A 23,104-nucleotide genomic window follows, 5' to 3' on the forward strand; every position below is an offset into this window, starting at 1 on the left:
CTTTGTTTTTGCTAAAGAGAAGTCACTTATGTCTACATATGAGGGCACAGCTGCATCAAAATGAAATCTTCCTCCTCAATATAAATAAGAAAACCTAGCTAGGTATTTTAAAAGGCCCTTGAAATACAAATGCATAATATTATTACTATACTATATTATAGTAAAGAATTATATATTAAAGGTTTTTTTTATTTTTTTTATTTATCTACGATAGTCACACAGAGAGAGAGAAAGAGAGAGAGAGGCAGAGACACAGGCAGAGGGAGAAGCAGGCTCCATGCACCGGGAGCCCGACGTGGGATTCGATCCCGGGTCTCCAGGATCGCGCCCTGGGCCAAAGGCAGGCGCCAAACCGCTGCGCCACCCAGGGATCCCCTATATCTTAAAGTTTGATTTATTCACATTATGCATTGTTTATTTTGGTTTTTCATAATTTTTAAGGAAATAGTCCTTTTGAGGTGTTTAGAGGTTTTTTTCTCTTCTAACATATTGACCACAGCAGTTTATGCTTCTGTGTGAACACCTCCAAGAAAGAAGAAAGCTATTAATCTATGAAGAATAGGAATTAGTTCTGTTCTATAAACATATTCTAAGTACACAGAGTTACTATTATTTCCTGATCAAAGGAACTAGTGTCCTGGTTATAGAAATGAGGAACTGAAGACTGAAAGAAGTAATTGCATTTTGTGGATGTTTAATGCATTTGTCTATTGATCACTGGAAAACATTGCCCATTCTCATCCACGTAGCATGTTTTTACCTGATAAGAAAATGACATTCGTCAATTAAATAAAAAAAGCCATATTAAATAAAACACTTGAAATCACTTGATTTACCTGTTTGTTTTTAGCTGTTAGAATGTATTTAAGACTCTTTAAAAATCCACACAGCATTAGGGATGTGTTCCTTTTATACCTTTTAATAAACCCTTTGAAATTATTCACAAGGCAATCTAACCTGAATAGTTGGAAAATGCGTTGCTGCATTAAAGCAACTTGTGTGCTTGCTCTTCTCTTATATCCTGAGCCTAAGCAGCTTTGCCCTACCTCAGGCAACTGTGCTCTCCACCTGGGAGGGTCTTCCCTGGATCCTTACAGAGCTGCTCTTTTCACTTTTACTCTGGTCTCTGCTCTAACCTCTTTCTGGAGCTAACTTTCCTGACCACCTTATCTAAAATAGCATCTTCTGTTATGCTTCATCTTCAACATCTTCTGCTTCCTGCTTCATTCTTTTAAGCCCTTCCCTGTCTATATTTTTCCTTATAGCCATTGTTACCACCTGGAGTTATATTGATTCACTTTCTCATCGATTACATGAGAGTAGGGAATTTGTGTGCCATAATATTCACTTCTCTAAACAGTGCCTATTATATCAGAGGGGCTAAAAAAAAACAAAAGAAGTTGTGTGTGCGCGCGCGTGTGTGTGTGTGTATCAAACCTCTGTTGAAAGAATATAGAAGGAAATTTATGAAGCCAATTTATGATTAAATAATATTACATCCAAAATGTCTGAAAAATGGATTCCTTTTTTTCTCAGAAGTAGTAAACACAATATATGATAGATATTTTAACTTGGAACAATAGAAACGAATTATTTAAAAACACAAATTTTATTAAGATAAATTATGTTGCAACAGTTAAAGATATACCATCACACCGAGTATTTTGAATTTGCTTTAAATAGAGACACGCTTAATCATGAATTTGCATCAACCACCGGCCAAGTGTTAATGGTCGGTTGCCTCTCTGGGGATAGATGTATCTCCTAATAAAATCCTGGGTATTTGAACTTGCCTGTTTCTTTCCATAGGCATAGTATGAACTGATAAAAGATTTCACTGGGATAAAAGAGTAAAAGCAGCATACTGAATATCACCAAATCTTCAAGATGAGATTATTGTTTGCTTATTCAAGTAATATTGTAGGAATACATGATTACTTTTATCATCTTGGGTTATCTCCATAAAAACATGTGTTAGAAAACTTCAGAAAAATAATAGTTGACAAGCCACTTCAAGTTTCCTTTCTGGAAAGTTATTTGTGTTCTACTGGCCTTGTAAGAACTCATCAGATGTTTCTTTCCTTCAAAAAAAAAAAAATATATATATATAACCACACACTTTTAAACGTTATCCCCTCATATCCTTCTTCTGAAATTTGAAGTGTAAATGTGGTGATGTAATGCATGTTTGTGGCCAGGCTGATGCTTCAGAGGTTCTGAGTGCAAAAACATGAAGATAAACTAGCATGGATATAGCTAACTGCTATTCGGTCTTTTTTCCCAGAGAGAAAGTTAGAGCATACTTATTCATTGCAGAGATTATAAGCACCAGGAGAGTAAAATCCATGCGTGTACTGTGATCCTTTGTATCCACAGGATGTTAGAACTACATCTGTCATATGGTAACCATTCAGTGTACCTTTGTTAGATTAAAAAAAAAAAATGAGTGTGTCAATGACCCTCCCCCCAAAACCAAAAGAAGTATAACCCACTATTCATTATTTAGGTGTGACTGATTAATGGCTACTAATACAGTCTTATTTTTGGTCTAAAACGTGTCTGTTTTTCTGAACATGGTATTACAAAGCAATGAAATATATCAGCATGATAACTGTGCAATTGGAGGAAGATTTTATGCTTTTCCTTAAGGAAAAACTATACTCTAACCACTGACCTTCTCTCAGGGGCAACACAGTAGTTGGAATAAGAAATAGGAAACACATGTAGGGGTTCCTTCCTTTCAGCCTGGAATAATAACAGTTACAGATTTTCTGAAAGCATTATTTCAAAGGAGTCTTTTATGTTAACAATAGTCACAAATATTTCTTCTTCCTATGTTCAGTGGTTGGAACATTACTCTCTTATTCAGGAAGCTATACAAGAGATACTTGGCTTTTGAAGTCCTACATGGTAGTAGGATACTTTCTCATCTCTAGGTAATTTCTACTAATGCAGATATCAATTATGCTTTCAAACTTTCCAATATTTCGCCCTTGTGTGTTATAGGTAGTGTAGATTGTTTTTGTTTTATAGCCTTTGTTAATGCATTTGCAGATTGCATTGAAAAAGCCTGAGAAAATTACTCCATACATCAGCATCAACAGTACAAAGTGTTTTTTTGTGGGTTTTTTTTTTTAATCTGCGTACTGTGCTTGTGCTGGTTGTACTCTGTACAAACCAGCAAAGAAAAAATAAAATTAGGTGGCTAACATTGGTTGGGGAAGACTGTAGAACTAAAGAAAATATATTTTTGAATGCTTCTCAAAACTGAGCAACAGAAAAGGTAAATAAAATATGAAACCAGACATATACTCTCGCCTCTTCCAACTATACGGATTCAGAAACATTTGCAACTTCTGACTTGGTGATTAATTTAGCATCACTTGTGAAATTAAAATATTTTCTATGCATGTAATACTATGCTCTAGCTACTGGACCTTAAATGAAGTTTTCTTTATATGGATATGGTAAGTGTGAATACGAGAGGTTACATGGTAACTGCCAGTTCGTTAATTGATCATAGCTGTTGACAAATGTTCCTTTAAGAAGTCATATAGTAACATTTTGCAAGTAAAAATAATTTTATAGGCAACTAGTTTATCAAAATAAAGTTCCTCTTTTGAAAAAAGATTTTATTTCATTGAGAGATAGGAAGGGAGGGAGGGAGAGAGGGAGGGAGGGCGCGAGCACGAGTGGGAGAAGGAGCAGAGGGAATGCAGGGTTGCAGGGCTCCCTGATTCCAGGATTTCAGGGCTCCAGAACCATGACCTAAGCTGAAGGCAGATGCTTGACCAACTGAACCAGGTACCCCAAAGCTCTTCTTTTTTACTCAACTATGTATGCAACAGTTACCTTAACTGCATGTTACACTGATTTCTAACCACAACACAATAAATTCTAGTACACTTAAGTGCCATGGTGCTCAATTTTATGTCAGACTTGCTTCACTGTCTATGTTTCCTTTTCTTTTTCCCTCTTAGGTACAGAGTGTCAGTGCCATATAGAACAAACTGTAGGAAATATTGTGACTTTAAGTCAGGCAATGTCTTTCTCTCCAATGCGTCATGAATTTCAGTGTTAAGAACCCTTTCACGAAAGGAACAAAATCGTTAACTTTATATACTTCATAACACACTTTTTAAAATTTTCCTTGCAAATTTTGCTCTATTTTATTCAAGGCTTTTGTGGTACAAAGTTAAGTAAATTATGACCGGAAGATCATGACCAAATTGCTTTGCTATCTTGATCTTCTGAGAAACTCAACTGATCTCTTGAGAAACTTGCATTTGCTCCTTGTCACCTTCTGCAACCTCATTCTAAGGTAGTCCACAGTATAGCCCAGTCTACTTTTCCAGCCTTGTTTCTCTTTCCTTCCATGATTATTTTCCTGCCATACCGACTGACTACCAAGAACCCAAACACATCCATTGCTTTTTCCCCTCCATAAGTTTGTTCCTCCGTTACTGGTACCTCCAACTGAGACACTTCTTCCTATCAAAACTCATGCAAAGAATGATCATCCCACAAATACCATATGCTCTTAGGGCTTTTGCTACTCCAGTGGGCTTTAGTTTGTATTCACAGAGAACTCATCCTAGTCTTCCTTGTTTAAGAGTTATGAGTGGATTCAATTATCCCTTCTCCACCATATCTTCTGTATTCAAGAATCATCGAGAACAGCAATTCCTTGAGATTTCTCTTTTTTCGCATGTGGAACAACGTTTGGCAAGTACTTTTCCAGGTGTTCCATCAGGAAAATAGTTACTGAATAGGTATTAGGAAGGAATTGCATCAGTTGCTTTGGTGAGGCCTTCACAGAATAAAAGAAAAAAGAATAGTTGTTTAGAGTGCCTGAGTGGCTCAGTCAGTTAAGTGTCTGCCTTCAGCTCAGGTCATGACCTCAGGGTCCTGGGATCGAGCCCTGCATGGGGCTCCTTGCTCAGTGGGGAGACTGCTGGCCCCTCTCCCTCTGCCTGCTGCTCCCCCTGCATGTGTTCTCTCTCTCTGTTGAATAAGTAAATACAGTCTTAAAAAATAGTTGTTTAAATAGCTTTATGTTTAAATTAAGTGATGTGATATTGTCAGTTCTACTTTGTCTTCAAGTACCAGTGCCTATATTTTCTTTAGATAATGACTAGAGGGGATCCCTGGGTGGCGCAGTGGTTTGGCGCCTGCCCTTGGCCCAGGGCGCGATCCTGGAGACCCGGAATCGAATCCCATGTCGGGCTCCCTGCATGGAGCCTGCTTCTCCCTCTGCCTGTGTCTCTGCCTCTCTCTCTCTCTCTCTCTCTGTGACTATCATAAATAAATAAAGAAAAAAATATTAAAAAAAAATAAATAACGACTAGATTTAAAGAAGGCAAGTTGAGTTTCCTCAGGTGTATGTTGTCTCCAGTGGTGTTGCCTCAATTCTTATCACTAATGCACACTTACCTCCATGACTAGCACCTATCCATCTCCTTATCAGATATATGTGATATATACATTCATTCATGAAAGTCTACATGGTGTGTGCACACAGGTGTATATATTCTGTATGTATATATGTATGTACATACATATACACACAACAGAAAGAATAGAACATGCACAGTTAAGTACAGAATAAACACCTAAAATTTGACGATTTATTTACCTAAAATTAACTTCCTCAATAATATTGAGATTAATCGAAATAATTATCAGATTAGCATCGTTTGTGATGAAATTAACTATTAATGCCACAGTTATTTTATTCCTCCCATATTAAAAGTGTATTTTAAGTAGTCAATAAGAAAAGTTTCCTTTGTTAAAATACTATGTAATTTTTATATACCTCCTGCAAATACTTCTAATCAGTTTTAAATAATACAAAATTTGAGATTTTAGTAGATTATGATGTGTTGAGTGGGTCTTCCATGTTATTTTCATGGCATTTGCTTCTTTCTGATATAGGAATATGAAGACTACGATACAGAAACCAACTCTTAGGATCATGTGTAATCCATTACAACTTTACAGAAAATTCAGGAGATTTTTTTTTGTTAATTTTTGGCTTGAATATCCCTAATTCACCAACTCAGTCAGGTCTTACTCCCTGTTAAAATGACAATCCTAAATCCTAATCCTTCCATACTAAACACATCACAAAATTAACTCTGCCTTTTTTTCATCGACCCTAAAAGAGAAGTAAATGGGTACCCAGTGGGAAAGAGGCTAAGGTTTGAGGGATAGCAGTTATCTACTTGGAAGAGAGAAAAAGTAATAGTATAGAATAAGATAGAATATTCTGCAGTCAGACATTTCTGACATGAGAAATGTCTAAGTGTGCCCCTACCTGCCAAAATGTCTCCTATGCCCCTTTTCCTTTCTACTGAGGATCACAAAATTAATTTAATTATGTAAGTTCCAAGTAAGCCTCTATGAAAATAGATCTAAAAAATAAATGTCATAGGAGGGACACCTGGGTGGCTCAGCAGTTAAAGTGTCTGCCTTGGGCCCACAGCATGATCCTGGAGTCCTGGGATCGAGTCCCACATCAGGCTCCCTGCACGGAGGCTGCTTGTCCCTCTGCCTATGTCTCTGCCTCTCTCTCTCTCTGTCTCTATGACTCTCGTGAATAAATAAAATCTTTTAAAAATCATAAAAAATATCAGAAAGGGAGACAGAACGTAAAGACTGCTAACTCTGGGAAACGAACTAGGGGTGGTAGAAGGGGGAGGAGGGCGGGGGGTGGGAGTGAATGGGTGACGGGCACTGGGGGTTATTCTGTATGTTAGTAAATTGAACACCAATAAAAAATAAATTAAAAAAAATAAAAATCATAAAAATCATAAAAAATAAATGTCATAGGAGATAATTAAAAACATTTCATGCCTTATGTAATAGCTCAACACTCTGTAGATGTCAAGTAAGTTTTTTGCATGCATAGAAAAACCCAGAGCAGACTTGGCATTAAGTCATCTACAAGTAATTGTAGCTCCGTGATACAACTATGCCACCAAACTGGCAAAGTAGAGTTTTAGTGAGAGGATGCTGTGTTGAGAAAGGAGACGGATTTGGGTTCTTCTAGAGTTTAGTTCAACAAATATGTATTTAGAAATCCTGTATATGCCCTAAGTACCATGAACTGAAGATTGGAGAGCTTCCATTGACATGGAGTTTACAACAAAACAAACTTTAACATTTTGTACTAAATGTTGAGATAGAGTTATGAATTGGGATTTTACAGACAGGGACTTTTCTTCTACTTCCTTTTATTCTGCAAAACTCCTAGAATAGTACTAGAGAAACTAAATATTTGTTGTGATTTGCCTGATTACATAGAGATGAAATGGTGGCTTCATGTGGGGCCACCTCAAGTGTACTGACAATAAGACTGTGATTGGCATTCGACTAATAAAAGGTCTGTGCTTCCCATCAACCTCTGCCAACCAAGTTTACTATCCTTAATATAATTAGCATTCAAATGATTTCATTATATTGATATTTTAGTTCGATTGTTAGTAAAGTTAGAAATCCACATGTGATAGATGATACTGCATAGACTACATTAAAGTCTGTTAAAGTGAATTATTACATGATTATTTCCTGTTTCTCTGTATCAAGGATATGAAAGTGATTATAATGAAATCAGTTTCTTTTCAAAAATGACACGACCTTAAACTACAACTAAAGAGGAAATTACAATGCTAGGGGCTTCTATGGCAAATACCACAGTGAGAGCACTGAGAACACAATAAAATCCACTTGCCATTGTATGTAATTCCAAATGAATTTTGATTTCAAATTGAAGGTAGGGTTCTTCGGTTGAGTTTCCTATCAGAGGGTCCAGAACTGACCATTTTAACCCTTGCCTGGAGTCCTCCAGGGAAATTTGCCAATTCCAAGGAATTGTTCTAAGAAATTAATCATGATCATATTCTTTTTGTCAGAAAATTAGTTACTCTTCACATTAGACAAGTGAAGGATTAAAGAATAAAAGCTGAGAAAACAACTCACCCATGTTTTGCCTCATTTATTCTGCTCTTATTCTATTCCTCATATCATTTCATGGATGACATGAGCGTCTTTTTCAAATCCAGGTAAAATAATATCAGTTTTTTAATTGAAATTTTATTGAACCATCACCTAAATATCTAATGCTAATTGCTTCCTCTAATGAAAAATGTAGTAGGACGTAACTATACATTCCCCCGTGATTTGATGGCTAGTCTCCATTTTTTTCTCACACATGTTTACTTTTTTTATCTTCTGAATTCTCTGACTTCATTAATTTAGGATTTTACAAGATTTATAAAATTGTATTTATGGCCATTTTAAGAGATAATACTTTAATGAGAATTAGATTGTTGGTTATTACTTATGGAAACCTATTTCTTAGTCTCCATCTCCCTTGGTCTTTTTTTTTTTTTTAAGATTTTATTTATTCATGAGAGACACAGAGAGAGATAGACAGAGACAGAGAGACAGAGAGACACAAGCAGAGGGAGAAGCAGGCTCCATGCATGGAGCCCGACCTGGGACTGATCCCGGGTCTCCAGGATCAGGCCCTGGGCTGAAGGCGGCGCTAAACCGCTGAGCCACCTAGGCTGCCCCTCCTTTGGTCTTTTCAATTTATCAGTTTGGTTTAATCCATTGATGGGAGAATCTAGAGTCTAATATTCTGAAACAATCACTTCATATTCTCTTTTAAAATTGAAATCCCATTCTGTTCTTTGGACTTCCCTTGTACAGCTCCTCAACATCTAAGAACTTTTTAAAATGTTAAAAATTTTTTAGGCTCTAATTAAGAGAAGATGTATCTCTAGACTTTCATGACCTCACAGTTTTTCTTCACCCAATATAATTTTATGTGAAGTATGTAGATGTTTAGAGTTAAAAATTATACGACAAATGTCTTATAATATTAAATCTTCATATGTAGATGATACTGTGAGGTTGATTTGGGATTCTTTTGTTTAATATAGGAATAATGATATTCAGGTTCCAGAAGTTCTAATTTTAAAAAGGTTACATGTTGAACATTTTTTGAATAAGCTTCTATTTTTAAGGTTTCTTTTCCTCTAAGATTAGATATATTCAGTTACTTTTCGAAACCAAAGACACTTCAACAAATTGGCTAATCTAATCATTTCCTTATGGTAACTATTGTGTTATCTATCCCATTTTACAGATGAAGAAATTAAGATTACTTCTTTGAAGTGCTTCAGGGGATAAACATCTAATATGTGTTAGAGAAATAACCAGAAAATAGATTTTCTACCTTCTCAAAATTTATTCTAACAACACAGAGACTTTGTTGCTAGGGGAAAACAGGATTTAGGTATAGACAGAACTGAATCTTGGTAGACTTTGGCTCAACCACTTACTAACTCCAAAAAATTGTGAACTGAGTTTGTTCATATGTAAATAGTTTTAACAACTACTTTACCATATCCTTGTAAATCTGAATGTGGTAAATTTATGCAATCTGCTAAATGCAGCTTATTAAATAGCAGTTATAAATATTTTTTTTCAACCACTCCGTTTCTCCTGAAATACAACCCTACCACCATGCATCTTGAAGAGGGCAGTTTTCATGTAAATGTCAAGGTCCAGGCTGTCTCTGAACCAATGTGTATTGCTGTTTATATTTGTATACTCTATATTTAGCAGCTAGAAGGAGATAAAGATGATGCTTTGAGAATAAATTTGACATAAGAAATTGCTTATTTTCTTTTTTATGTCTATGATTGTTCCCTACATGGATGTTAAATAGAGAAGACCGGCGACTGCTTCTTAGTTGTGGTTTTGTCATGGCTGGCCTTGAACTGCCAGCTTGGTACCTTCCCATGGTGCTGAACTAAACTCAGAACACAGCATAGCACTAAAGCTGAGGGAATCGTCATAGAACTATCATATATTCACACCCTAGCCCAATATCCCACTTATTTGTTCAATGGCACTTTGCTGGGCTTGAGTTTGCAACAAACCGAGGTTTAAATAAATCAATTTTTCTCCTTCAGCCTTAAGTGTATATAATAGAATTGCTACTACGCTGTCCACACCCAACTTCCAAAACTGGGAAATGTGAGTCAACTTGTTTTCATTGCTTGTCACTTCACCAATACCCTCTGTCCTGCTAGGAAATGTGCAGTTGTTATAGCTACCTTGGAGCCCTTTGGAAAGATATTGAGTTGGGTTCTGCTTTTTGTAAAATTAGCAATTATATATCTACTTTATCGATAAAGTATAGTAAATCTATAAATATTCACAGTCTCCAGTTGTTAGGAGTACTAGAATTTGTACAGAAATCAAAATTCTCTGAAAATAGTCTAGTTCTTTCATGTTCTCTCTCTCTCTCTCTGTCTCAGACCTTCCTTTTCTTTTCTACCCCTCTTTCCTACAGGGACTAATTTTGCCATCTTGACACCCCAACTTTCTTATAAGCATATTGCAATCAGTTGTCTTGATTTCAATAAAGAATTATAAGAAATATTCCGCTCTGATCTGACAAAGCTGAGCAAGTGGCACATGCTCACCTCTGCTGTGGGTCAGACCTAAGTGATAAACTTATTTCAGGTTACAGCTTCCCATGCCTTCAGGCTACTTGACTAGACCTTTCTATTTCAAGAACAGTGTACTTTTCATCCCCATGATGGGTCATCAGCACCTCTTCCCCAAAATGCCTAGGGAAATAGGCTGATGAGAAAAAAACAAGGTAAGGGCCTCAAGAAACTCCCAGGATTACCAACCATACTTGATGTCCAAGAAGTCATTTTTGGTAGCTGCTGATCAGCATTCCAGTTCATTTTTTGACCTCAAAGTGTATCATGCCCACCCCCACCGGCTGACAGGTGTTTATTGAGCATCTAACTCATCTTAAGGACCACCCTAAATACAAATGCAAAGCACATGGCCACCTCTGGTTGCCAATGCAAATTCCGCATAGATGGAACAGAGGAAAATAATGAGATTAAGTAGAAGTAAAAGCTAAATTATGTCTTGCAGAATGTAGATGCTCACCAAGCTTATAGAAAAGAAAATGCATGGGGAAACCAGTATTAATTATCAAAGGTTTCGTGGAGGTATAAGAGATCGTGCCAGGTGGGTCTTGAATTAAATTGCTCTTCATGATATTAAATACAGATCCTAAGAGCTACTTCAGCTTTCTTTTCTCCAAGATGGGCAGTCCCAGTTCTATGAATTTGTGGTAAAAGAACATTTATATAAACTCCTGCCATCTATGGCTTCTTTTGAACGTTCTACACTTCTGTCTCCATGAGGACGCCTAAGGTGGAAGCGGGGAGTGTATACAAGTCACTCTGATAATAATAAAAAGAACAGATGAAGATCTCTACATCTGCATGCCTGTATCAATAGTACAAATAAATGTCACCTCTAACAAAACCATAAATCACCTTCATTCTCTTCTATATTAAAGTCTCTTTCGATGGGATTTATTTTCCATTACTTGAATCGATGCATTGCTCTTTCATTCATGTTTTCTATTTCTCCCCATTTTTCTTCATTTAAAACTCATATAAGGCTGTTCTCTTCTACGAAACTGTTCACAGTTGCCCATTTTAATAAACAGAACCATATACAGAAATATTTAGATCTGGAAGGCACCTTGGAGAATCACCTTTTTTTCCACTGTCTCATTTCACAGCTGATAAAATTAGATTAAATGATTTGTCTAAAGACACACATTAGACAGAGGCAGAAGCAGACTCGGATTATATAACACTAAATTTTATTTTTGTCAATATACCATTATTCATTCAGCAAACATTTATTCATGTGGCAGGCACTATTGTAGGGGTGGGAAGCCAACAGGAGCCCTCACAGGCATAACTCTGCTCCTCTACACTCCTGATTCTGCAGGGTTCATTTTCTCTTGGGTGTGCTGTTTCTGCTATACCTTTTATTTTAATAGTTTTATTTCTTCATGCTTTGATAGTGTCCTTATCTTCACTCATTCCCAATTAACTTCCGCGAGCTTCTCATTTAATTAATTCCCATCCTCCTTTTCAAGATACAAACGGACTCTCCTGACTTAGTGCCATTCCGCCTCATTATCAGCCCCCCTTCTCAAATAATTATTTTGAATATAATGAAAATGTTAAACATGGTTGAACCCAATATGTCATTATTGTAATGACTGCCAACAAATGTTTTTGTGTGTTTCGACTTGTGTAATAAAGTGTCACAACAGAAAAATGAGTAAAGCCTTCATCCCTGTCCCCCTCTTTTCCAGTCTGTGTTGGTAAACATTTGCTTCTATCATAATGAGGACAGGCTTATAAAATTAGGCCTCCTAAGTGGCTGTCAGTGGTTAGATACAAAAAAGAAAGAAATAGAAACATCCCTTTGTCCACAATATGAGGCAAAAATATTTTGCCCTTCTACCTTTCTTTCAAGGAAAGCCCATCCTCTGTGTTATTTCCTTCCTAGCGTTCCTTCCAGAAGCACCATAGGTACCAACAGTGATTGCATTTATTAATAGAACATTTGTTTGTTTACTCTATTAATTGATGCATTACTTTTCTTTTATTGCCTAATACTCTCCATTTTCCAGGTAAATGTCACTATCTTTTATAGTTGTACATAGAATGTAACAATCTTGTGCTTAATGAACAAAATAATGTAGCCACAGTTAGTGAAGTATTTTGTAAAGATACTGAAAAATGGCACTTTATTTTTATTTTTTTTAAGATCATTTTATAATCTCATTTTTTGGTAATGATTGTTTTACTCTTTTATAAAAACTCTCAAAAAAGGGTTGCAAGGATAGTCTGAGAAGTTCTCATATGTCCTTTACCTGGGTTATTGGTACGATTTTGTTCTGTATCATTTTCTCTGTCTATATTGTTATATATGTTATATATATTATTATATATGTCTATATATACACAGTTCATAATTTTTTTCCTAGCCATTTAGAATTAATTGGAGATCTGGTGTGGCCTATCCCAAGTATTTTAGCATGTATTTCAGTATGATTCCTAAAGCAGGACATTTTCTTACACACAACAGTTATCAAACACAGACAATATACCACTGATTTAATACCATTGTCAAATTCAGAGTCCATAATCAAATTTCATCTACTGTCACAGTAGTGTTCTTAATAGCTAATTGTTTTTGTCTTATTGGTCCAGGAGCTAATCCAGAATCACGTGATACATTTAAGTGTTGTCACGTAATGCTTTATTTTAGTGTTTGAAATCTTACACTCAGTCACTAATGACCTGGATAGTGTTTCTTTTTAAAGTAATCTCTACTTGCTGACCACTGTTCTAAGAATAAGAATTTAAGCCAAAAGATGTCTAACAAAATTGCATAAGGATTAGGGATATGGCATTTCAGTTGGAAGATGTCCAAGGAAAAGAACTTTGAGTTTACCCACAGTTTGCAGTTTTCAGATTTAAAACATGGGGTAGGAATTTTGATGCCATCCCAGTCTACCTGGGGCAAAAAGGTAATGTTTACAAATGGCCTTGTTGCAAGGATTCATACTGCATACTTTAAATCCAACTCTAAATATTTAGTTCAGTGAAATGTTAGTAAAAGCTCCATTAAAATCAACATTTTCATCAAGATGAAATATTTTAGATTTTTTAAAACAAAGGTTGAATACATGTTAGTTGTCATTCTGGAAACTAAGCCCCTTTAAAAAAAATACAGCTGTGCATTTTTAAATATTCATTTAAAATGAATACAGATAGTGCCCTCCTCCCACTAAACAAGTCAAGCATTTGTAATACTTATGCCTAAAGCATACAGTGCTTTTGCTTAGTGCTGTAAAAGGTTACGATTAGGGCTGCAAGGTACAGTAGTTTAATTTCTAGCTGTTGTCAAGCAAAGTAATCCCTAAGTCTCAGTTATTTTCTTTTTTTCCCATATCAGGCCTGCTTCTAAAACTGGATTAAAAAACATGAGAGAGTTTTGTAAAAAATTTTGTAAAAAATACATAAATCTACCTTAAAAGATTCACACTTTTTTAAGTATCATATAAACACATGAAAAGTACCAAGTCTCAATACCAGGAAACTGTCTGAGTCAGAACTACTGATACCAATTACATTACTGAACAGCCAGATAGTTTGCAGAAAGTGCAAAATCATCCTGTGCTATTTTCACTTTTTTCTTCCTAAATAAATAAAGATGTTTATACATGCAAGAGACAGAAACTAGCTACCAGAAAAATACTACTCGCATCCATATTCAGTGTACAGATTAAAAGTAAAATAGTTGTTTGTCCCCTAGAGTAGAACAGGCTTGCCCATTCATCCTTGTGATAGATGTGCAGGCAAAACCAAAAAAAAAAAAAAATCAAATCCAAAAATGAAATCAAGTTCCTGCAGATGGCTCATAAGTCACAAAAACTGTTTCATCCTTTCACTGCATCCCTCTGGGAAGCCAGCCCCTTGGTAAGTCTTAATGTACAATAAACACAATGTCAAATATTCTCTTAGTTTTTTAGTAGAAAACCTCCATTTACTTCAGCAAGCCCCACCCACCCCCATTATTTCCTGTAAGGAGCACTATGTCACTCTGGTTCCTTAATATGTACACTCATAGAATGTGGTTGTAGTTTTTGTTTTAATAAGAAAAGTGTCAGCACACGGGAACTATATATAGAAATCTTATCAAAAATTGATTGTGGCTCAAAGTCATATTTTAAGAGTCGGCCAGGCAAATCTAAATGCATTCTTACAATGCTCTTTCTAATGGCTTTTACTAGAAAACAGTTGGAGTTTCAAGCAGAAATAAAAAGAAAGCAGACCTTGGAGGCTTAACCACTGAACAGATGCAGTAAATGCAGCTCTGAAAATATAGCTGTCACTTCAGATCTTTTACGCTGAGTACCTATATGAACCCATTGCCAGAGCTGCTAGCATTATAGTATTGTTGTAGTTCTGCTGAAAACAGACACTGTAAGAACCCTTAGAAACAGAGCAACATGCCTATTATGAACCTATTTTTAAATATTTCATTCTTTCTTGGTTTCCATTCTACCTAAATTTTTTGAAGACTAAAACTGATGAGAACTTATATCAAAAGGCACTTGTCTCTAGCACTGTGAAATTTTTCATTTGTGAGTTGCTAACTTGTCAAATCAAATCAGAAATTCTTGACATCTTTATTACATTAAAGCAATTCCTAATATTGACTCGGGAAGGATTTCATTTTCTTACTCCCTAAGCTAGAATTGTACTTTTTTTTTTTTTTTAATGCAGTGATGTGAGATTATTTTTCTCTTTACCCCTGATGGGACACACACACACACACACACACACACACACACACATACATACTTGACCCTTGAACAACATAGGTTTGGACTGCAGGGGTCCACTAAATCTGTGGATATATATATATATATATATATATATATATATATATATATACACACTATACTGTCAATGTATTTTCTTAACATTTCCTTTTCTCTAGTTTACTTTATTGTAAGAATGCAGTATATAATGCATATAACATAAAAATATGTGTTAATCAATTGTTTATATGTTATTGAGAAGGCTTCTGGTTAACAGAAGGCTGTTAGTAGTCAAGTTTGGTAGAAGAAAAGTTATACGAAGATTTCTGATTGCAAGGGGTGGTCAATGCCCCTCACTCCCACACTGTTCGGGGGTTAACTGTAATCACAGCAATACAAAATATGGCACCATGCACTTAATTGAATAATAATCATATGATTCTTTTTAAATAAATAATGTAATATTCTGTAACAACGTCTACCTAGATTAGTATTATTTCATTTTTCAAGTTGAAAAACTATATTAGGAGGAAGCATAATTAACCTGTAACAAAAATCAATATATAAACTACTCACAGAAACTTCATCTCTAGCTCTTCAAACCAATTTAAGACCTCCAACTATTTATCTATCTTATTCTATAGATACTAAATATACACATACATGACATTATATTGTATTTGGATATATATGAAGATTTTTAAGTAGACATGTAACATAATAAAATTAATCATCTATAATAATGACAGTCTGAAATGATCCTGAACTATGCAGTCAACTCACCAGTGGCTATGTTGTTTTCCTTTTAGATAAAAAGAATCTGAAAGAAAGAATACCCCAGAATTCCTAACAGAACAGTAAGTATTTCACAATACAATAATATTACTAGAGCTTGCACAAAATGAGAGGATCCTACAAATTTCTGTTACAGAAATATTCACCTTTCTATTTTCTAAGATAAGAGATTAATATAGCAAGCAAGTGGAGCCTTCTAAAACTCAATCCCAATTTACTGGAGTCAACTGAAAATCATTTATCCTATAATCCTCTTAAATAAGAGGCCCAGGTAATCCTTGGGATACACCTATGAGACAGAAATGTTTATGTTGGCCCCACCATATCTTTTGACTAGCATTTGATCATTCCAAATTCAAAAGAAGAAAAAATTAGGTAAAATTTTATCAAAGTGCCTCACGTTCTCTGTATGTGCCAGAAAATTTATTCATTTTGAGCAAATTCTGAAACAAAATCAAGATACTTTTGTTTATAGTCATTAAATTAGAATTATTAAATAAAAAAAGGCAACCATCTGTAGGCTTTACGTCTATAGTTTAATCTCATTAGTACATTTCTTCCTAATCTTCTTACAACTTAACTATGACATGTATGTCCTTACATAGCTATTAATTAATAGTAATGATTGTTTACCTAAATATGTCTTTGTGAAACACAGTTAAAATTTTTTGCTATCATTCTTTATGGCAGAATTGGTAACATTATAATGATTTCCTAGTGCAAACAGTTACAAATTTTAAGTGTGTGACTATCAAAAATAATAAAGGTAGAAAAGTTCATGTTGATGAACCATGTTGTATCACTTTAACGGCCTGGTTGTCTTGAAAGGTTTGCAAATTCACTTCCAAGTTGAATTTTTGAGTGATAGAATCATACATATTTGTTTTACATACTTTATACAAGACCCAGATAATATTTACCATACCCCCTCACAATTTCTTAGTCATCTTATAATTTCATTGTGAACAGCGATCAGTGGCTGTTTTTCTGATCTGTCCTTAAATGATTTTGTCCATTATTCAAGTGTGACATATAGAAGCTGTTTGAATTGTACTTTACATAATTATATTAAAATAGGATTTAGTATGGCATCGTTTAGAGAAAATTGATTCAAGTAATGAGGTCTTCTGCTCATTTGGAATAATCCTAGAGAAAATGATATATATATTTCCAAGGAAGAAACCATGCATTTTCTGTTGTGTTTTGTGCTTTGTGGTAGTTTTTCGTTTTAGCCTTTGTCTTTTATTTAACAAGAACATGGTAAATGATTCATAAATAACTGTTAGGAAAAATGACTAACTCAAGCCCAAACTTAAAAGTGTATTTCGTGCCTTAATGACTTTATAAAATATTTATGAAGAGAAATACTGAGTTAAAATGACATTGTCAAAACATTTTAAGTACCTTAATACAGGTCGCATCTTCCAAAGAGTTCATGAATTAGATGTATCAGTACATACTATGAAGTATGATATAACGTGAAGACATTGGAGATAACACAGTGACTATTTTTCTTGTCTTTAAAGAATATGTGTGTGTTGCAAGCTCATGAATAATAAATGAGTTTTATGATTTGTATTAAAATTAAGTCTTCTTAATTAAAATTTTTTAGCATAGGAAAGCATATAAACCTGTAAGTCGGCCTCAAAGCCTAAAGCTTAACAACAATTTGGTAACTGATTAGAATATTACAAATGATCTTTGGAGCACATTGCACTTATATTTCACAAAAGTTCCTTTTTTTTTTTGCTTAAGAAAGCTAAGAAATATAATGAACGGACCATTAAAAATTGTATTTTAAAATAATAATTTTTCTCTCGATGACTGAACGCTCAGTGGTACTTTCAAGTACTCTAAGGGTCAGTTCTCTATAAACTGAATACACTAGATAATAATAATAACAAAGACACATTAAAAAAAATTCAGATGCTCAGGCATGCTTCTCTGAAACTATTCACATTATCTTAGACCTACCAAACCTCTTTAAATACTACTGAGAGTTGATGTTCTTACATGAAAGTATGATCATCATTAACAGCTTCTCTTTCCTGGCACACCAAATAAAACAAGAAGTTTTCAGAAGAAATGTCCTAAGAGAAAACAGATTTTAACTAGGGAAGTGTTTTGTGATTCACTAGTAAATAAATATTATTTGCAAATGTCCCTCATAAGTTTCAGTAAGTCAAACCATTCTCTATTTGAAGTAACAAGTTCTTATAATCAAAAAGTATAGATGTGTGTGTGTAATAGTAGCATGGAGTTAAGAAAAAAATCTATCTAGTGTAGTATATTCATTTTACAGACATTACCTCCTCTTACATCTTCATTTATAAAGGGCCAGATAAGTCAACATATTTATCCAAGCTCTCCTAGTATCTAGTGACAGAGTCAAGAAAAATTCTGGCTTAATTAACCACCAACTTTTTTTTCCCTGCCATATCAACTGAAAGTACTTCTATAAAAACTGAGGGTCTCAGATTGGTTCAAGAAACTTATTCCCAAAACTTAATTTTTTTCAACCAAAACACTAATCAAATTTTGTCCTCTCTCTATCTGCCTAAAACTGCATTTTGATACAGCTCATTAGAATGATGTTTATAGTGGAAAGAATTCTATCACAGAGAGAATCTGAGTTCAAGTCTTGGCTTCACCCAACTCCCTCTTTCACAGTGAGGAGTCCTGGAGTATAGGGGGAGATCACACAACTAAAAAACTACCATATAATAAAAATAATATGCAAGAATAATACACACATACAATCTGCCATCAACAATAGTTAAGCAATTACCTCTCTGATTCTCTGTTTTCTTATCTGGCTAGTGGGAAAAAATAATCGCCAAGTCCACTTTCTAAGACTTTCTGACATACTTTAGATACAGGAGTAGAGTGATGTTTATTATAAATTTTGGTTATTATGTGATTATGAAAACCTTATATTACTATAAAAAGAAATTCTTTTTCTATGAAAATTTGCCTTTGCTGTTTTGGGAATCCAATATATTATTTTACAACAGTGCATTGATGATGAAACCAAAATTGTTGATTGCTATCAGTTGTAGACAATAATGGTCTTCCAGGAAAAGAAAAAAGTCCCTTTTCCTTGAATTTGTAATTTGCCCTTCATCCCGATTAGCTTTCTCACCCATAGGCCTAAGAGGAGTTCTTATATAAAATAAGGAGAGTTAGTAAAGAAAAGGGTACATTTATAGGGTTCTTTGTCCATGTCAGTTGCTCTACTAATTATATAATGACATTTCATTTTATTATCAAAGGAACATTTCCTATGTTATCACAGTTTTGTAGATAAATGAAAAGGAGAAACAAAAGCTTTATAAAGTTAGTCTAATCAGTAAGCAACGGTTACCATTTGGACCCAGGTCTGATTACTCCTTTCTGGTTTTCACTCTTAACTAAACACATCACAACTAGTGAAGGCAAGGCATGGTGTATTTTCATGCATGAATGATGGTCTGGTGAGAAGAAACGGAAGTAAAAAATTGATCTTTTTAAAATGCCATTGATGCACATACAAAATCACTTTTATCACTTATCATCAATAAACATGAAATTGAATCATGAAAATTTGTTCTTCAGATGGTAAAATTAAACCAGGGTAGGAGAATTTAATTACTAAAGACAACTATCTTTAGATAGAAAAAGTAGGAGCAAAGTTGAAATGGATAATAGCCATAAGTATAAAAGGTCACCTAAAGGAACAGAATTATATTTATTTGGTTGTAAAGCATATTACCACAAAATGAATGCTCACAATTTATGTTTCCTAGATTTTTTTATGCTTACTACATTATCTGGACTTATTTCCTTTAAAATCTTTGATACTACTTTGGAAATACATTTGTTTCTTTATTCTTTATGCTATAGTTGCTATTGAATACCTACTGTATACATTTTCCCAATTGTTGGAGATACAGGAGTGAACAAAGCGCAGCCTCTGTCAACAAGTAGCTTATATTTAGTATAACCACAAATACCAGAATGTTCACTTTATATAGATAATGATAGTACTTTGACTTACAGTAATAGACCATATTTTAAGACATTCATCTGATAATCATGGTCAGAATCACTATGTTTTTATTTAACAAATGATTGACAGTCTTGTCACATTCTTTGGGCACTGGGTAAGATGGGTTTTCCACAATCACTATTATCTACAATAAAGCTAAAACAGATTTCATGACTTAATATTTCCTAGGATAGTAAAGAATGATAATTCACTCGCTGTGATCAAATTCCAGCTTCACTACTTATCAGCTATAGGATCTAAGGCTATTTAGTAGACCTCCAGATGTTTTAATTTCTTCAATGAGTGATTGAGATAGTCAAATGAATTCAAGATATACAATAACTTTGTTTATATAACAGTATTTTGTTGGTAGTAGGTACTATATAAAGTTAGCTACTACAATAATGGATAGAATTCTATCCATTATTTCTAGGAACAATATGATTTGGATGCTCCCATTGATATGTCTTTATTTTGTTCTGAAAACTTTATCATCTCTCATGACTCTGAAATATAACTTGTATAGTTATGAAAGAGATAAAGTAGAAACGCTTTAAAACTAACTACATGGCTTAGTATGTATCATGTAAAGTTTATTTATTTTTTTTTTTATAATTATTTGTTTTTTTTTAATTTTTATTTATGTATGATAGTCACACAGAGAGAGAGAGAGAGAGAGAGAGAGAGGCAGAGACATAGGCAGAGGGAGAAGCAGGCTCCATGCACCAGGAGCCCGACGTGGGATTCGATCCCAGGTCTCCAGGATCGTGCCCTGGGCCAAAGGCAGGCGCTAAACCGCTGCGCCACCCAGGGATCCCTCATGTAAAGTTTAAAGTTAATAAAAGGTTAAAACTAATGATTCAGCGATCTGAATAATTTATGCTAATTTTGATCTGCTCTAACATTCTGATTTATTCACTTATTTGTCTGTACCAGGTGATTATTTTAGATTGCATTATTTATTTTTTGTATTTTAGAATGTTGGCAGTGGATTGAAAGAGCTACGTTTAAGTTCTATTTCTGCCACATACTGGATAAATGACCTCATAAAGACAATTTAACTACTTTTCCTCAATGTCCCCATCTATAAAAACAAAGATAATAAATCACATTTTATATCCTTATATGAGAATTCCATACATGTTGATTATGTGTTTATTACAGAAGTTAGTATAACAGTATAAGCAAGTAGTAATTTGTTATTTGCTATTAATATATCTCTTTTGCAATATTAAAGGGGCATTCTTTTAAATTATAAAACATATACAAGTCTGCAAAGAATAGAGGAAAGAAAGTATGAAGGAAGAAAGAAGAGACGCAGAGGATGGTTAGAAATCTTGAGTGCAAGATGAAATTTGGTTTTGGTTCAGTAAGATGTAGACATGCTCTGGGAAGGGTCTGCCATGAGTTCTCTCCTTGAAGACCTCTTCCCTCTTAAAGCAAATACTAAGATTAGATAAGGTCTAGCATGACTCCCCTTCAAAGAGGTCAAAATAAGACTTGAGACATCTTGATGGTCTTCATGGCCTGATAAGTAGGCTGAATCAGTCCATATTATGATGTGTAGGTCACCAAAAAGGCTTTCTCCCCTATCATGAAATTACTTACTTTGGAGTCACAAATGGGGTCATTTTCCCCAGAAAAAATAAACCTGACCCAACTGTAGGGTGAGCAGACTTCTGGAAATAAAATATATGTAACATATGTTATTACATAAACCATTTTAAAGTTGATAGTTTTGTGCCATTGCATGGCAAAATGATACATTCTCCTTTCAAAAAATTAATAAAACTTGTATATGATATCTGACATTGAAATCACAAAATTTACATTTTTCACCAAAAAATCTCAGAAAGCCATTTTCCCCATGATAAATAATATTTTATGAATTTTCTCTGCATTTTAGTACTTGAATTATTTTGTTAGTTTTATATCTATCATTTTAATTGTCTTTGTTGCTTGAGTCATTCTTCTGAAAATACTGTAAAAATTCTCTTTATAATACTGACATAGAATATCAGTAGAAATACTAGTCTCTCTTTTAAAGTCAAATCTTGTTCTGCCTCTAAATAGAAATATATCCCAGTCTTAGTAATAATCATTTCTCTATCAGCAAAATGTAATTTCTGGTAAATATCTTATCATTTTTCTCCTCTTCAAACTTTAATCCTTGGGTACCCACCTTTGCTCAGGTCATGATACCAGGGTCCTGTGATTGAGCCCCAGATACCCTGGGGTGGAGCCCCATATCCAGCTCTCTGCTCAGCAGGGAGCCTGCTTCTCCCTCTCATCTGGGCTAGGGCTATCTGGGTCATTATCTCTGTCTCTCTCTCTCAAAAAATAAAATATTTTTTTTAAAAAGTTAATCCTAATATAAACTGCAGACAATTTTCTTTTCTAAAGTATGAAAAATCTGGTTCGGTATATGTTCTATTGTATATTTGAGTAACTTATGTTCCCCGTTATTATGGTTAATATAAATCACTTAACTTGCTATTGTTTTTATTTTCCACTTCCAAAAGAATCCTGGCAAAGCCTGTGTTTATGAATTGGTACGGAATGTTTCAGAGTAAGGAAATAATGTCTCCAAAGGAATGCACAAATGCATTTGTTTTGCTTCCTCAGTGACCCCCAAAGTGATACTATCTGAATTTCCAGTAGTCTGAAATATCTGGTAAGAAATCATTCTCAGCACTAGTTTTGCAGGTTGCTCAGGGTTTTTGCTTATCCATTTGATGTTTGCATCTAGCACAGACACGATTTGCTATAATCTCTCCTGGGAAGTTATTTATTCTTTTTTTTTTTTTGGAAGTTATTTATTCTTTATTAGGAATGTAATGTTTAAACTATGAAAGATTTAGCCTTGGATTTTCCTTCTCTTTTGGACTTTAAAATACTTTTTTCTAATTTTAGAGAAGATTTTCTTAATGCCCTCAAATTGTATCTTAGAGCATTATATATGTGGCAATATTTTTAAGCGTATTATAGTATAGAATACCAGGTTTTTTATTTATCTGAATTAGGTCTATTAACAATTC

General features: G+C 34.4%; 1 protein-coding gene and 1 long non-coding RNA gene across 5 annotated transcripts in view; one reads left to right on the forward strand and one right to left on the reverse strand.

Moving 5' to 3' along the window:
- SYT1 (synaptotagmin 1) overlaps positions 1-23,104 on the forward strand; it is a 537,260-nt gene that overhangs the window by 168,474 nt on the left and 345,682 nt on the right. For 2 of the 3 annotated variants that reach the window (XM_077845608.1, XM_077845609.1), the window contains one exon: positions 16,054-16,101. The exons of the other annotated variant lie outside the window; for it this stretch is intronic. The gene's annotated coding sequence lies outside the window, so the exon portion shown is untranslated. The remainder of the gene's footprint in view (positions 1-16,053; positions 16,102-23,104) is intronic. 3 annotated transcript variants of the gene reach the window in all.
- Positions 1-23,104, reverse strand: part of LOC144282229 (uncharacterized) — a 182,051-nt gene that overhangs the window by 112,688 nt on the left and 46,259 nt on the right. The window lies entirely within an intron of this gene.

The sequence above is a fragment of the Canis aureus genome, chromosome 13 (genome assembly GCF_053574225.1).
Source record: "Canis aureus isolate CA01 chromosome 13, VMU_Caureus_v.1.0, whole genome shotgun sequence".
In the NCBI taxonomy this organism is placed as follows: domain Eukaryota; kingdom Metazoa; phylum Chordata; class Mammalia; order Carnivora; family Canidae; genus Canis; species Canis aureus.